Raw genomic sequence first — 16,038 nt, forward strand, 5'->3', positions numbered from 1 at the left:
GCAGTATCTGTATGGTCTGTTATCTATAAGTGTTACTGCCTCGTACATTATTCTTAAGGGTGAGGAAATCGATCGATATAGTATATTACGGAAATACTTCTGGTTGTGTGTATCCTGTTCCTTCCCTTTTTTCAAAATATTCTGTTTGAAGGATATAAAAGTCTTTGTATTAGTCCATTTTCTTCATTGGTTACTACTTTAACACAAAGTAATTTTTGATTTTTATATTATATTATTGTCTTATTCATAGTATGCAGGAATATGTGTTGGCTTAACTGGTAATTTGCGAAATATTTAAGAATCTTCTGATGTCTTTTTTATAAATTGTTTTCACATTCTGTTTAATTCCTAGCAAGTATTTTTAACAGTAAGTCCAAATAATATTATTTTACATTTATTAATATTAATTTTCAATTCAATTTTTAATTTTCGATTTTATTAAAATTATTATTTTTTTTAAACAATATATAAAATATATTATACTGTTTATAAAAGCTACTACTTTTATATAGTTGGGTCTTTTATTCCAAATAAATATATTTAATTGATTAGCAGTGTGTACAAGTTGTCCCGCACATAACAGAGGATGATTTAACATTACAAACTACTTTGATAATATAGATTTAAATTATTTTCAAATAAGGCTTTGTTTCGAGAAATATAAGTTTGCAAATATGTTTAGTACGCGTGCACCTAAGAGAACTAGAAATTTAAAGATTATAATTAGTTTGATAAGTGTAAGAATAGAACTTATGTAAAAAATATCGTACTGATTGTGTTCGTAAATATAATATATTAAAAAGCACAAAAATTTGTGCTCTTTGAAATATCCGAGAGTGAAATAGTGAAATCCGTTAAGCTGAAACTGAATCAGGTGCATACGTACTTAACAAATCTTTAAACTTGTTTTTTTAACCAAAGCCTTATAAGGAAAAATTTTATTTTACATTTGCAACTTAGTTTTTCCTATAGAATCTTCCCTTGCTCGCTTATACTACCAATTATAGGTCACCTTGCATCATATGTTACATTTTATTAGGATATTTATTATTTATTGTTTTTATTTCTGAAATGAAACGAACAAACTCTCTTTCGTAAAAAAATTTCTAGTTTATATATAAAATACGATAAAATCTATATATATAAATGCGAGTGTGTGAGAGATATGAAATGTTCTGAAAATATAAGGTGATCGATAATTGAACGAGGATATGGTAGGTTCTAGCGTTACTTAGGTGTGTATGTGTATGTTTGTAAAATCAGGCGTTGGACAATTAAACGAGGATATTAAAGATTCTAGTGTTTGTTAGATGTGTATTTTACGCGGGCGCGAGAGATCGATCAAGCGGTTGAGAACTGAGCAAAGATATGAGAATAGCTGATAAATGAAGGGTGAATAGGTGATGAAGGAAGATATTGGAATTACAGTCGAATCTCGTTATGAACCCGTGTACGGGGGTGTAGGGGAATATAATTCTAGGAATTCTCGTATCCCCACTATTCCTTCACAGGCGACGGTCGTCAGTTAAACTTCTCCTACTTTTTACGTGTATTAGTGTATGCATGATTCTTTTTGGTATCGCGTTATGAGTCCCTCCGAGTAAAATTGCTATCCATTATATAGTATACAGTGTCTTGTTTTTAAAATGAATTTATATTCGTTATCATCGTTATCAACAAATATCACGTACATGATTTGCTTGAATCATAATATCAGTTATTTAATTCGAATCGCTAAAATCATATCGGTTATATATAATTCGAATTGTTTAACTCTAGCACGTATAAAAGGAATTTGTATTCTCGACTTTTGCATCCTGTACACGTATCAGATTGGTACGTGACAACGTGTCTTCGATACAAAAGAACAAATTCGGTTTAACCATTAGAGTTTTATTACTGCAGGTGATGCATTACCTATCTCTTTGAATCTTTCCTATAATTTTTAACCATAAGATTTTTGAAATGAAACTTCTTTTCGGAGAGTATTAACTATTTACAAGTTAAACAAAAAGTGAAACGTTTTGAGGGAAACACATAATTTCAGCGGTGGGAGAAGCGGAGAAATATCGATCGGGCAAGCAATGTATATGTTATAGGTAAAGTGGGATCTGTCGACATTTTGAGGTTTTCTTAGGCATTGTCCACAATGTCAAGCGTTTGTAGGCAACGTAGGAAACAGAAGAATTGTAACAGACTTCTCCTAGGCATTGTAGATAGTACTTAGGCAGTCTACAGAATACCAAATGCTATATTTAAGCAATTTTGAGAAGAATACATTATCGGGAAACAGGTACACACACAACCATCCACCTACCCATCAACACCCACATACATGCGCACACATACAAGCACACCTACACAACACATAGCTCAACACACACACACACACACAAAATCGATCATGGAGCACAGTAAAAAACTAATTTTTTTAACAAATTTAACACCTTGATTGTTACTCGACTTTTTGTGCACAAATTTTTGAAACTGTGTGTGCTGCTTTACTATGTGCACTTCTATAAATTTAAACTTACTCTATGCTGGTATGTTATTATGTAGTGCCCACTGTTACTTATTGTAGTAGAAGATTATTACATTGAGACCAATATTCATAAAAATTACCATGGAAAATCTGTATCTTTTGTTCCTTATCATAGTAGAAGATAAGCAGGTTTAGAACGAAATGTTTCATATATGCATTTTATTGAAAATCATTCGAATTGGGGATATATTTCTTACATTGCCTGTTTTTTATTTGTCATTCTACAGAATATCTACGAAATGTGAGAAATATGAATACATTTCCTACACTGCCAGTCAGTTTTTGGCATTGTGAGCAATGCCTAGGAAATGGTCACAATGTTGGAGATCCCGCTTTGCTTATAACATATATACAAACTATGCATGTAAAAATGCGACCCTAAGGATATAAAAACTACTTTGTGTGTATGCGTGCGTGTGTAGGGATGTAAATGTGTGTGAATAGACTATCGACATTTGAATGAGATTATTGAATGATCGAGGCAAGTCAGTGTGTGTGTGTGTGTGTGTGTGTGTGTGTGTGTGTGTGTGTGTGTGTGTGTGTGTGTGTGTGTGTGTGTGTGTGTGTGTGTGTGAACGTTAAGCGATAGAAAATGTGAGATGCATTTGATTATGGAAGGATAAGTGGGGATAATATAGCGAGAGACAAGATCTAAAAGAAAAAAAGAAGCCAGTCGTGAGTTGACCAATATAATAGTGAGGAGTATCAAAGAATAGAGTATAAAGAATAAAGAGAAAAGAGTAGAGTGTAAAGTATTTAGTTAGACGACATTTAATAGTTATTGCAGTTAAAGTGTGGTAAAGTAGTTTGTAATACTTAATTATGGTTATAGTGCTTTTAAAGTATTTGTTTTATTGTGCATAGATACTTGTAAGCTTTGGGAATCGATCGCTTTTGATCTTCTATATCATAAGGAAGGATTATAGGTTAGTATACGTTCGTGGTTTTTAGGTGCATATGTGTACGTAAGTGTTAAGAGGACAAATGAGCCGTCATAACAATTTAATTATACTCAAATTATACTCCGTATAATTGTAATTGATTTATTCTTATTGTAAGATTTAAGGAACTTGAATAATGAAGTGAAGCTGCGCGTCGTCTAAAAATACCTCTTTATTTGTTCACGTCTTATAATGGACTCCTCAGTTTTTTTTTCTTTTTACGCTTGTATTCTGTTTTTCGTAGTGTTACCGAAATCTACTATGACGCGTATTTCGAGATCGTTCGATTTATATCTATATTCGAACAAGGCTCGCTTGAATAAGGAGAACTTACTATTCCAAAGTTATACTTTTAAAAAAGAAAGACTTATGGTGTTCATCAACAATTTTTAGTGGTGATTTCAACGTCAACTTCAAAAAATTTCAAGCTAAGCAACCGACTTTTTATAAAAGAAATAAAAAAGGAAAAGAAATATATATGGATATTTATTCATGAATTCTTAGAAAAGTCGTTAAAAATTAAAATGTAGTTTACTTAATTTGTGTTTTTTAATAGTTAATAGTTTTTGACTTCATTAAAAAAGAAAGAATTTGGAATTGCAAATTTATCCATATTTAACACTATCTTTGCAACTTAGAATGTTTGCTGTATTGTATCAATAATTAATAATTTATTTATTTAACAAAGCTATTAAACTAAAAAACTTCAGTTTCGCTTTAATTGCATGAGGATGCATGAAGATTATTTTTTTACATTTCACTTTACTCTCAAAATTAATCAAAAATAAACAAACTGCACTCTCAACGAAGACACACTATAATTCTGGAAAGCATTTGTTGGCTGAAAGTTTACTTAAGTTTAGATAACGTAGAATTTTTCAACCCATCAGATTAATTCTGAAGTCTTACATGTATATACAGATAAACCCCATATAATAACACGGTTTCTCTCTATCGTAGTTCAAAATTTAGGAAATTCCTCGTACAACACGGCATTTTAGAACATGTTCTTATTATTACGCAAAAGAGGGTCTAATGTTTCTAGGGCTTATAGTACTTATTAAGAGAAGTAAGAAATGCCTATTTAACATAAATCCTAAGACCAATCCTTTTGATTTAAATTAATTTTTATTATTTACCATTGCTTAATGTCGTAAGCAAGTTTCTTTAAAACATGTTGAATGTTTACATAGGAATTTGCTTAGAAATTTAGTAGAAAACTGAAAAAAGAATCGCTCCCCCTTGCTAACTAGTCATCAGTATGGCAAAAAAGATAGGAGTTGGACGAAAAAAATCCTAATGGGCTAACAAAAAAAGGAAAAGAGCTTCCGGGAATAAGTCATTATTGATTCATTGCAAAACAGTTTAATCGTATAACAATTTTATAAGAGAAAGACATTAAAAATATGCTGAATTCGAAAAATTTTAATTTTATCAATTTATTACGCATACTAGGTTTTTTTTTTATCTAACGTATTTTCAATATCATGATACCCCATACAAAAATAATATTAAATTGCTATCAGTTTTTTGTCCATGTTGACATACATATAACAAATCGACTATAATGTAATGTAAGATTCGTGAAAAAAATGTAGTCGCTGGACTGGACTGGACCGGGACTCGAACCTCACGGATTTTTCGCTTTCCTGGTGACTGCTCTTTATCCCAAGGCCCATTGTCCAATCCTCTCACGAATGCTTATTTAAGTATTTGGCATGGAGGCGCTCGTCCCACAGTAAATAGCAGTTTTTACTCAAAATAATCTACCACACATGTCGTAGAGTTTTTGTTTATTTACATTTGTTATTCCTTGCACATTTCTTATACAGTGGACTCTTGTATAATCTAGCTTCTACACTGCAAATTTCTACAATATATCAAAGATTTTGTGTTTGAACACAAAATCTATTGTGTACAATAGATACTTATACAACTTCTTGTTTAAAAAAAATAAATGAATTCTCCCTACATTTAAAAATTAAATTCACATACATTGAGCATTAAATATTTATTTTCATTACTATAATACCAATTTTTTCTCTTCGAAATTTCTTTTTTTATTTTTCATTTTCTATCACTATGACATAAAAAATAGTTTGCGGAAAATTTTTTGGATATTAATATCTTATACATACATTATTCTGACAATGAGTTAATTCTAAATTATCCTGTTAAAATTAAGCAACAAAAATATGTATATGTAAATTCAGTGGTCTATATATATAACTTTATTGAAAGCACTCTTATGAGACAAACATTCGCAACATTTCTGAGTCATATTTTTTCGGAACTTTTATTAGATACTCCGTTAAATATTAGACAATGTGTGTTGTACCAACATAACAATTGCTCTGCACATTATTTGAAATGTGTAAGAACAATATTAAGTTGTCCGATATCTTATATAGAAAGTTTTGAAATCGTTAGATTGGATGAATTGGAACTGCGGAGAGGTCAGCATGCTCCCATCTTCAAGGATCACGAAGGTAGAGTTTAAGATTTTTAGAATGCATTATTTGTCCGATTATTAACAATTCCACCTTTAAATTCCTTAATAAAAGTGTTAATGTTTTTAGTTCGAATACACGTAGACGAGAATGTAAAAAATACTTCCGGTCTTTCCTTTTTCTAAAATGACTATGTCGAACAAATACTTATTGTTAGTAAAACTTTGTCGATTTTCTTTGAAGAATTGTATGTCCGGCTATTGTCAACTGGTCAAATCCGAACTTAGATAAATGCATATCCTCGTTTGTGTTATAACTGTAAAAGGTTTTTAAGATATTTGAAAGAAAAGGTAACATCGTAAATCGCTATGCACGATTCTCCTTTTTTTGTTACATCTCGACGTAACACATGCAAATCTCAAATGCTTTGCACTTTCTTCCAATTTAAAAATGTGAAACTCAATTGTGCTAATCCTGTATAAACATAGTTCACATATATAATATATTATATATCTTTCACTGTATATATATGTAAGGAAAGCAAGAGAAAAAGAAAGAAAGAAAGAGAGAGAGAGAGGAAAGGAAGAGAGAAAGATCTGAAGAGAAATTATTCAGAAAGTTTTGAGTGTGCTGAGACATTGGTTTAGAATGATTGAAGGAAAAATAGTACTGTCTCTTATCTGGGAGCGGTAATCTGATTATATTTCCCTCACGACTCAATCGAGGACCATTTTTCTTTTCTTTCATTCGCGTTTCCTTTTTTTTGTCCAAGCCAAGTAGTGACTTTTATTTCTTAAATAATTTTTTCTTTCGAATATAATCTCTACTTTTATTTTGATTTAAAGAATTTGGGTAAAAAATTAAAACCTTTCTTTGCAAAACAAGTTTGATTAGCTAATAAAAAACATTCGTTAAAGTTTGTTTTAAATTTTGATGAAATTTTACAGGTTTACAAAGCAGTCAAAATTATGAAAATTCAGGTATTTAACTTTAAGGGATTAAGAATATTCCTTGAATTGTGATTTATTTTTAGCTTTTTTGTAAGCAATGAGGATTGATAAGAAGTATAAAATTGTTAATTTATGTTGTTTTTGTATGACTAATATATCATAATATATCTTGTTTGAATGAAATTCTATCAAAAAAAAAAACCTTGAATATTTACACTCGAGATCGATGCCAATGTAACACATTACCGTTTATCATAATCAGCAGTTATAATTCAAATTTAGTATCTCTCTTGCAATAAAAAAATTATTTTCTTGATAAACACTATGCTAATATCACATATTTGAAAAAGTATTCTAATTACTTTTTATTCCAATATTAATCAATTCGTCGCTCTCTCTTTTTGTCTCTAAACAATGTTAAATAGAAAGATTTGGTCAGAAGAAAACGTTTACGATAAAAGCCATTCATTTTTTTTTCGCGTATAATAAGATAACGTTAAAAAATCATAGGTTTATGTTTAAAAAGTTAGCTTCAGCGATTTCTTTGTATAGTACTTATTTTGTTTATGTGTTCGAGTATACACTATTGAGTATATATTTCTGTTATAATATTGAAATATGTTGTAATCAAACTACTATTTTTTTTTTTAAATTAACAGCCTTCTTATTAACATTTATTTATTTATTTAATTTAAACGTTTAGTTTGTATATGAAAGACAAAAATTAAAAACAATCAATTGCTTTAAAAAGTGATTAATTAGAAATTTAATCTTCTATTATTGAATGATATTGAGTAAAACAGAGTATAATACATAATGCCATTTTGCAATTGGAACATCTATATCTTGATTCTTTTTAAATATTATTATTGTAACAATAAAAGCATCTTCATGTAGAATTATTTTTTTTAAAATGTGCTTAATATATATAGTCTTGAAAATGTTTTCAAATTAGAGGTATAACTTTTAGGTTTAGTTGGTCAAGTTTGCTCTACTTTCTTCATATTATATGTAGTATTTTTATAGCAATTATCTATATTTATTCTCGTTTTATTTAATTTTGGTTTCTCAATATTTTTAAAATCTTGAAATTTACGAATAGATTTGAGTTTTTAGTAAAATTGCAATATGTATACTGTAAATTATAATTCCTTTGTCCGCATAACGAGTATATTCTTCATATCAAGAAATATTGCCTTTTCTCTATGACGAGTATATTTGTCAACCACTGGGAACTGGTTAAATACATTAATTTTACCTTTAAAACGTCGCTTGAATCAAAAAGAAATTATGGTTTTATGTCTGTCTCCTAAAATTGAAAAACATTATCTTTAAATTTTCTTTTAGAAAATTCAATTTTTTAAAAATATTTATTTGTTTTATTTAAAAAATAGTTACCCCTATATATGCTTAAATGTATTTTTTGGATTTACGTGTACAGGGTATTCTGAAAGTTCTTTTATTGATGAAAGGAAAACGATATAAAAAGTCAATATTGGTTTAATAATACTTCGCCAATTGGTAATATTTGTTAAAACTTTCACATTTGACGAGATATTTTCGTATTTGAAAATTTGTTCCATAAAGCGTTAATAATTAACTACTATAATTTACTTTAATATTCTAAAGTTTTTAAAATTTTGAATAAAATATGCTTGACACACACAACGAATATTAGCAAATTCACTTATCAGAAAAAAAAATTCGTTAATTAATAATTTATTAAAAGAGCTTCGTCTGTTCGCAAAACGAAGATCCCTGCTTGTAACGAAAATTAAATAAAAATGAGAGATTTTACTTTTTGCTATGTTTAATAAATTATTAGATTACAACTGATAAAAAAAACAAACTTTTTTTTTTTAATTTAATTTATTAATCTATAAAGTTCCATTGCAGTCAAAGTCAACCACTTCGTGAATATTTTTTGAAAAGTAATTAAACGCAGAATAAATCAAACCGTCCGGATGAAGTCTTAATCTTCGGTATAATCTAGGTAGGGTCAACTCTTTTAAATATATATGTATATCTAGCTACCTACTTTCTTTGTCTTGTGTGTATCACAAATAGAATTAGTCGGTTTCTACAGTTTATGCAAATCGAGTCGTGTATACGTAAATTCACCTGTGAACTTTCATGAATTTATTCTTAGTGTCTAATGGGAAGATTTATTCTTTTCGATTGTTAAATTTCTTGTACTCCTAAAAAACTAATTAAGCGAAAAATGACATCTAATATCACATTTTATTATTCGTGCTTTCATTTTGTTACATGTTGTTGTTTTTTTGTTCTTTTAGGGGTAACGCTATTCTTAACATTGAATAAACTTGTTTGTTCAGCTTAAAGTCATTAGTTTTTTTAAACAAAATATAATAAAAATAATTTTATAGCAATATTCGATAGAGTTGATTCGTGTGTTTCGACTAGTTAATTCCTTGCCGTATTTTAACTGATCCGTAATCAAAATTTCAAATCAAACGTGAATATCACTAGTCAGAATTTTGGACTAAAAATAAATATAACGAGTCTGACGCATTATCTGACCTGATCATCAAGATCAGCTAGGATAAGATTATATTCTTTTTAAATATCAAATATGTAGATCAGATATAGATAGGATTATATTTTTTTTATATATAAGATATAAACCTGTTTAAAACGTACGTTATTCATAAAATAATACACGGTCAAAAAAGGAGACATATGTGCTCATAATTATGAAAGTGGTCTAAGTAATATATTTCTAGTTTCAAGATATTTAAAGGATTACATATGAACATTAAATGAATTCTATATAATATTGAAATAACAAACACTATCTAACGGTTTATTTTTAGCAATATCGTGAAAAATACATTGAATTAATTTAGTTTAAAATAATGTGGTGTGAAATAACTAATAAACTTACTCTTTTTTAATTTTGACTTAGAACACTTTCATAATTATGGGCACATATGTCAATTACCGAATAAATATAGCAGAGGTAATTTTACAAAATGTCCAATTACAGGTTTAGGTACTGTTACATCCTGTGGCGTAACGGAAAGTGTGGTCTGTTTTTAGTCAAGCAGTTAAGCCTTTACCAGGAAATGACCTAAAGAATTGTAAATGTGTTGGTGAGTGATGAGATATGGATGTGAGGACGGGAATGGAAAAGGGTAGTTAAAATATAATTTTGGTTGGAATTCTATTATAGTGAAGGTAGATGGTTAATAATTAAAATAAGACGTTTACTTTTTTCTGCAGCTGGTGAAATAGCTTCGTGTCTCTGGTTCGATCAACAACAATAGAATAATTCTAATAACGGGTAATAATTAAGTTTTACTAACTCTCGAATTCGGTTATATTCAATATTTATTGTTTTACGTTACCGATCAATCTTGTGGGACGTTTCACTGATTTTACAGAGTACAGACTTATTAATTAAGAACAGAATACAGACTTATTAACTAAAATAGAAATACAGGATTTAACAGAAATATTATGGGTTTTTGCCTTTCTTTCTGATCGTTTTTATAGATACATTTCTACTCCCACTTCTTTGACCAGTTATTTCGTTCTATAACGAATCAGTTTGCAGGATATGAAACTTAGTCTCCTTATTGGGTAGTTACATTAACGCCTATAAGACTTATTGGTTTAAGGAATTAACAAGAGGTGAAGTCCAGACGACTTTTCGACGATCCACGAATTTCTTAAGAGTCTGCGCCTATGGGTAGAAGAACTGATCCATTGTCTAATAATTTATGTGTTTAAGGGGTATAGTAAGGACGATCGTTCTAAGATATTTAGGTTATGTGATTCTTTCCTAAACTCTTTGACGGGTCTGGAAAATGTTTGTCATCTGGTCTTTTAGTTTTAGTAATAACCCTTCTTGAGATACATGACAATAGTCTTCGACGAGGAAAATATCGAACGTAGCAAAAAAAAAGAATAAACGACCTAGGACGTAACAATACGTTTCACAACTTCTCCAACATGAAGTTTTCTTGAGGTTTCGGATATCTGATGAAATAAAAATTAAAATTGGAATAAAAAGTCGTTATTCAGTCAAGATATAAGATCGGTTATATGTTCGTTGGGAAAAAGCCTTGACGGCATAAAACCCCTAAGATTTCGTATATATTGACATAAGGAGCTTGATGAGATTGTGTGTAGGTAACGAGTGCGTGTTTTGGTTTTATGTATGTTATGATACTACAGAATGATGAGCTCATTGAGTTTGCATTGTAGTGTGTGGAGCTGTCAGCTACTTCTCGAGTGAAATTTATTGTCCTAATAGACCCCTAAAAATGTATAAATTTTCAAAAATATTCGAGGTGTACGAATTTAGTATTGCCCTCGTTAATATATTGTATAAAATGTTTAATTTTCCTAAATATATACCTATGGCATTGAAGTATGTACGATATTTAGAAATGTGAAGAACTTTACTTTTAATTACAACTTTTGTAAAGAATAATAACTATAAAAACAACTATGTGTTTTATTAGTTTTTTAATTGTAGATCATAACAAGAATTTCGTGTTTTGTTTTCCGATGAAATATTTCGCATAAAATATGCACGTTTAATTATTCTTGAAAAAAGGTAATTTATAAAGATTGTCTTTACATGGCCATTTTATTTTCAATAAAACTTATAAGAAATATTGTTTGTCCTAAATATACATAACATAAAATTCTTATTTTTAATTAAAAAGAAAGTTATGTAATCATTTTTAATAAATTCTCAAAGTCTGGTATTACTTTAAAGCCTCAGGAGTGACATTACCCTTGAAAGGTATTTTCTTTGTTGAATTTAATTTTTATTTTCTATTGTTCAACAGACGTCAGTTCTGGACCATTAAAGACGAAAATCCGATTGAAGGAGAAATCTATTTAAGTTGGAAAAAAAATTTCCTCAAGGTACTCGAGTGAAAAGTCAATTTCAAGACGGAATAGATTTTTGTGAGTGTTTACTCAGTTCACGTATTAATTGATAAAGATTTCACAAAAGATCAATAAGTGATTCTAGTACGATACAGTGTAATTATTATAGTAAACGTGCATAGACGTATATTAAAGATAAACATCTTAATTATTGATGTATTTAGATTTATTATGAGAACCAATCTGTAGTGGTAAATTACAGAGATTAGAGATGCTGAAGAACGTTTCGTCTTGGGTAAACTTGTAGATTCATTAGTAGGGCCAACGACCTTGTCTTAAATCCGTCGACACCTATTTCGAAATGATTATTATAACTGATGCCTTATGTACGTTAGCTAAGAGTAATAATCTCAAGAAAGGATTACGCTCTACGTATTATGCCATATATGTATTATTCCATAACATTTGCAGTAGGGTAATCTTATGAGAATGGTTGTGACGTTGATAACAATGGTTAAGATAATAATTGTGGTGATGTACATTACAAGGACATTTTCATTCAGAGTCTCCTAACATGCGATTCGTGATTTTATAGAGGTCGATAAGCATTATTTACCACACTCATGCAACTAAATCCGAAAAACGTGTAGGTGCTACTGATTTGAATAATTCGCTTCACTTCTTTTCACATTTTTCGTGGAACTATACTCTAACTTACAATTATACTTTACCATGTAGCGACGTGACTTGCAGCTTTTTTCCTTCCTCTCTTTTCTTCTTTTAAAAGAAATAGATCGATCACTTTTACCTGTATAACCTGTTCTATGAATTTACAACGAGTCTGTTTAATGTTATATTAAATATTTTCACGAGTAATTTATTCATTATGTTATATTACTTATCTTAAATAAAAGAGAAAATTATAAGGATTGATGATTCAGTGGATAACTGAATAAAGTTCAAAGAGATTCCTAATTTAATTTTTGTTTCAATAGATAATAAGCAATGTATTTTTGCGATATTGAGAATTTTAATCGCTTTATCAATTAAACACTTTCGTGATCAGTAATTCTGAAGCGAGATTTCTATTTGCATGTTGTTTACAATGTTCTTATATGCCCATAATTATGAAAGTGGTCTAAGTAATATATTTCTAGTTTCAAGATATTTAAAAAGGATTACATATGAACATTAAATGAATTCTATATAATATTGAAATAACAAACACTATCTAACGGTTTATTTTTAGCAATATCGTGAAAAATACATTGAATTAATTTAGTTTAAAATAATGTGGTGTGAAATAACTAATAAACTTACTCTTTTTTAATTTTGACTTAGACCACTTTCATAATTATGGGCACATATATCTATTGAGTTGTTCGGAAAGTAATTTCTCAAAATTTAACCTTATTCTTAACCTCTAAATCAATTTACATTCAACAGACATTTTAGACGTTATTTGGAACTTCTTTCTGTTTTTATCTGTGAAGTAGTTTTTTTGGCATCGCAACAAAAATAGAAAATAAAATTAAGCTTTTTTATCATATTTTGCTTTTTTATTATAGTAATAAGAATAATGCAATGTAAGCGAGAACAAAATTATGTTATTTATGGAAAGAATATGAAAAATGAACGTAAGTTTAAAAATTCATTTTTGAAAATTCATTTTGATAATTTTGATTTAAAAGATGCACTACATTTAAGTTGTCCAGATGAAGGAGAAGTCAAAATAAAAAAATTGGTAGATACTTATCGTCGTATAGTAACGCTAAAAATAGCTGAGAAGTTGAATTTATCAAATTCGACTGTTCATGACTATTTAAAACATTGTGAATGTTAAATATGATAAAATCGTCTTTTATTTGTCACTTGAAAAACGAAATTTCTTTCGGCACAACCTAATATATTAAAGTACCGCAATGTTTCACTATTTAAATAAATATAAATATAAAAAATATTAATTACTCATTTAATTCTTATAATTGTCTTATTGTTAGGAGAAAATTTATTATTTCAAATAATAATTATAAGAAGTAATCAATGGTTACTAAAAAATTAATTATTCTTTAATAATATACGACTGCGTTACCAGTCGCGAAAGATTTAATGAGAAAATCAATATGTGTTTATAAAGTTATTTTTATGGTATGGTAGTTAAAAAATAAGCGATTAACTTTGACGCTTTACTCGCTTACATTAGAAGCAAGAACGCGACACACGAAAAATGGAGTTTGTATTTTCGGAATGAACAATTTCCTACAACTTTTTTTCTTACATTCACTTTTTATCATTCTGATTAAGCAGAACAAAATTAAAAGCATTTTTGTAAATTTTGTTTCTTTATTAAAAACAAAGTGTCATTGTTAGAAATTTTTGTATGACTTGTTATTAAACTTTTATTTAATAGAAGAAAGATTTGTACAATGTATGATTTTTATTGCTACAATTTCCGCCTAAAATAGAAATACATCAAAAATTGGAAACTTTCAAAATTAAAGTATCGAAATTTGTTAAATTTTTTATATTTTACACTTATTAAAATTGTTAATTAAGTAGTTGTAGTTATAATTGATGTCTTAATTATATTCAATGATGTATTGATTCGTGAGTACAAATTTCAGCGAAATCAGTCTGGTAGTTTTTATTTGATTCCCTTAAAATTTCGAAATCTTATACATATTCCGATAAACAAACATTCAGGCCTTACGATATCGATTTTAGGATAGTAGTTGCAAATTCGATTTTAAAACCATACAAAGGTAAAATAATAAAAACTTAAGTTCCTATAATTTTGTATTACATTCTTAAAAATATGTATGTACAATTGAAATACGTAAAAGAAGTCGATTTTTCGAAAAATTCTTAGCATAATGACTGCTTAATTCTTACGATTATCACGTCGCAATCATTTCCTAGCTTTTTAAGTTAATTACTTTAAACAAATTTAAAGTTCTAATCAACGTCACACCTTTTATACTCATGGGATTTTTCGTACGCGATAAAATTTGAAAAGAGAGATTCATGTAGGTGGAAAGATTCAAGTAATAAGGGTATGAGAAGAAAGAATTCTTCGACTAGTTTTGTTCTATTCTCGACGGAAAACTCATTTTTCCTTGCTGTGAGCGAATTCACACGTTTCTTTTTTAGTATACGTATACTCTGCTTTTTCCCATTACCGGCTGTCTACTTTTAAAATACAATTTAGATGTCCCATGGGAAAGCCGTAGAAAGTTGTCAGATAGATGGAGAATTGCTACGAAGTTCAACATATAAACAAAGAAAATAAAATTCTTTTGAAATTCTTTCATAAATTGTCATTGGTGTGCACTCATTTATTCTTCAAAATAGTTTTTCTTCAACTCATCGATTATATTTATATAAAAAAATTGTTATATCAAATCACCGTTTGATATTTCACGGAATATATTACATAGACATGTATTTATACGTATGAATACATACCGACATTATTTATTCCGCTGAAAAGGCTTTACGACGTCTTAAAGGAAATTGTCATTTTAAAAAGTGAATTAGGATTAATCTGTAGAAAAAAATGTCTAAAATATTTTTTTGTGAATTATACATTTCATTTCAATTTCTAAAATTGAGAAATATTTTAACTTTAAATACTATAATTATTTATTTACATAAATTTACTATGAATACAGTAATATTTCCATTATATAAATACCGTTACATTATTTAAAATTAATTTTATATTAAAGCTTTATATCATTTAAACGTTCTATTATATGAACACTAATCCTACTATATCATATCATATATGAACAAACATAATTAGATACTGAATGTTACTTATATTACAACTTTTTAACTTAACGCCTTAGTTATTTTAAAAAACTAACGATGATCTGGAAACCAAATTAAGTCAAGCAACAATAGGAGCGGTTAATAGATAGATGGGTGACCCGTTAGAAAAAATAACGGTATGCTTTTGACTCTAGAAAGGCAATAAAAAATGCGATCTCCTTAGAAATGTGGGCTATGTGATTGACTCGATCTCGTAAAAAGGAGAGTAACAAAAACAATTATCACTTTTTAAGAAGCTTCTTTCATTTTCTTTAATACTTATTTTCAGTTTCTGTAGTTTCACTTATTTTCTTGGTTTCAAATATAAGCAATAGTTCTTGTTTAACATTTTTACAAAGTTTAACCGTTTTAGTCCCAGAAGCTTTAAAAACACTGACAAAAAAACTCCAAACAGCTCAATAAATGGCGCTTGTCTCGAGTGCGAAAAATCCTAAGCAACGCTTGGCCAACACTAC

The 16,038-nt window shown here is 28.7% G+C and overlaps 1 protein-coding gene across 7 annotated transcripts in view; it reads left to right on the forward strand.

The window, feature by feature from the left end:
• The window catches only part of LOC122524393 (chondroadherin-like protein), a 132,681-nt gene that overhangs the window by 65,073 nt on the left and 51,570 nt on the right, over positions 1–16,038 (forward strand). The window contains exons 1-2 of one of the 7 annotated variants that reach the window (XM_043646661.1): positions 3,078–3,339; positions 3,407–3,468. The exons of 3 other annotated variants lie outside the window; for them this stretch is intronic. The gene's annotated coding sequence lies outside the window, so the exon portion shown is untranslated. 3 more of the 7 variants (XM_043646668.1, XM_043646666.1, XM_043646667.1) reach the window with 3 other exon arrangements.

This window comes from Polistes fuscatus, unplaced genomic scaffold (assembly GCF_010416935.1).
Source record: "Polistes fuscatus isolate 324 unplaced genomic scaffold, CU_Pfus_HIC Scaffold7, whole genome shotgun sequence".
Classification (NCBI taxonomy): Eukaryota; Metazoa; Arthropoda; class Insecta; order Hymenoptera; family Vespidae; genus Polistes; species Polistes fuscatus.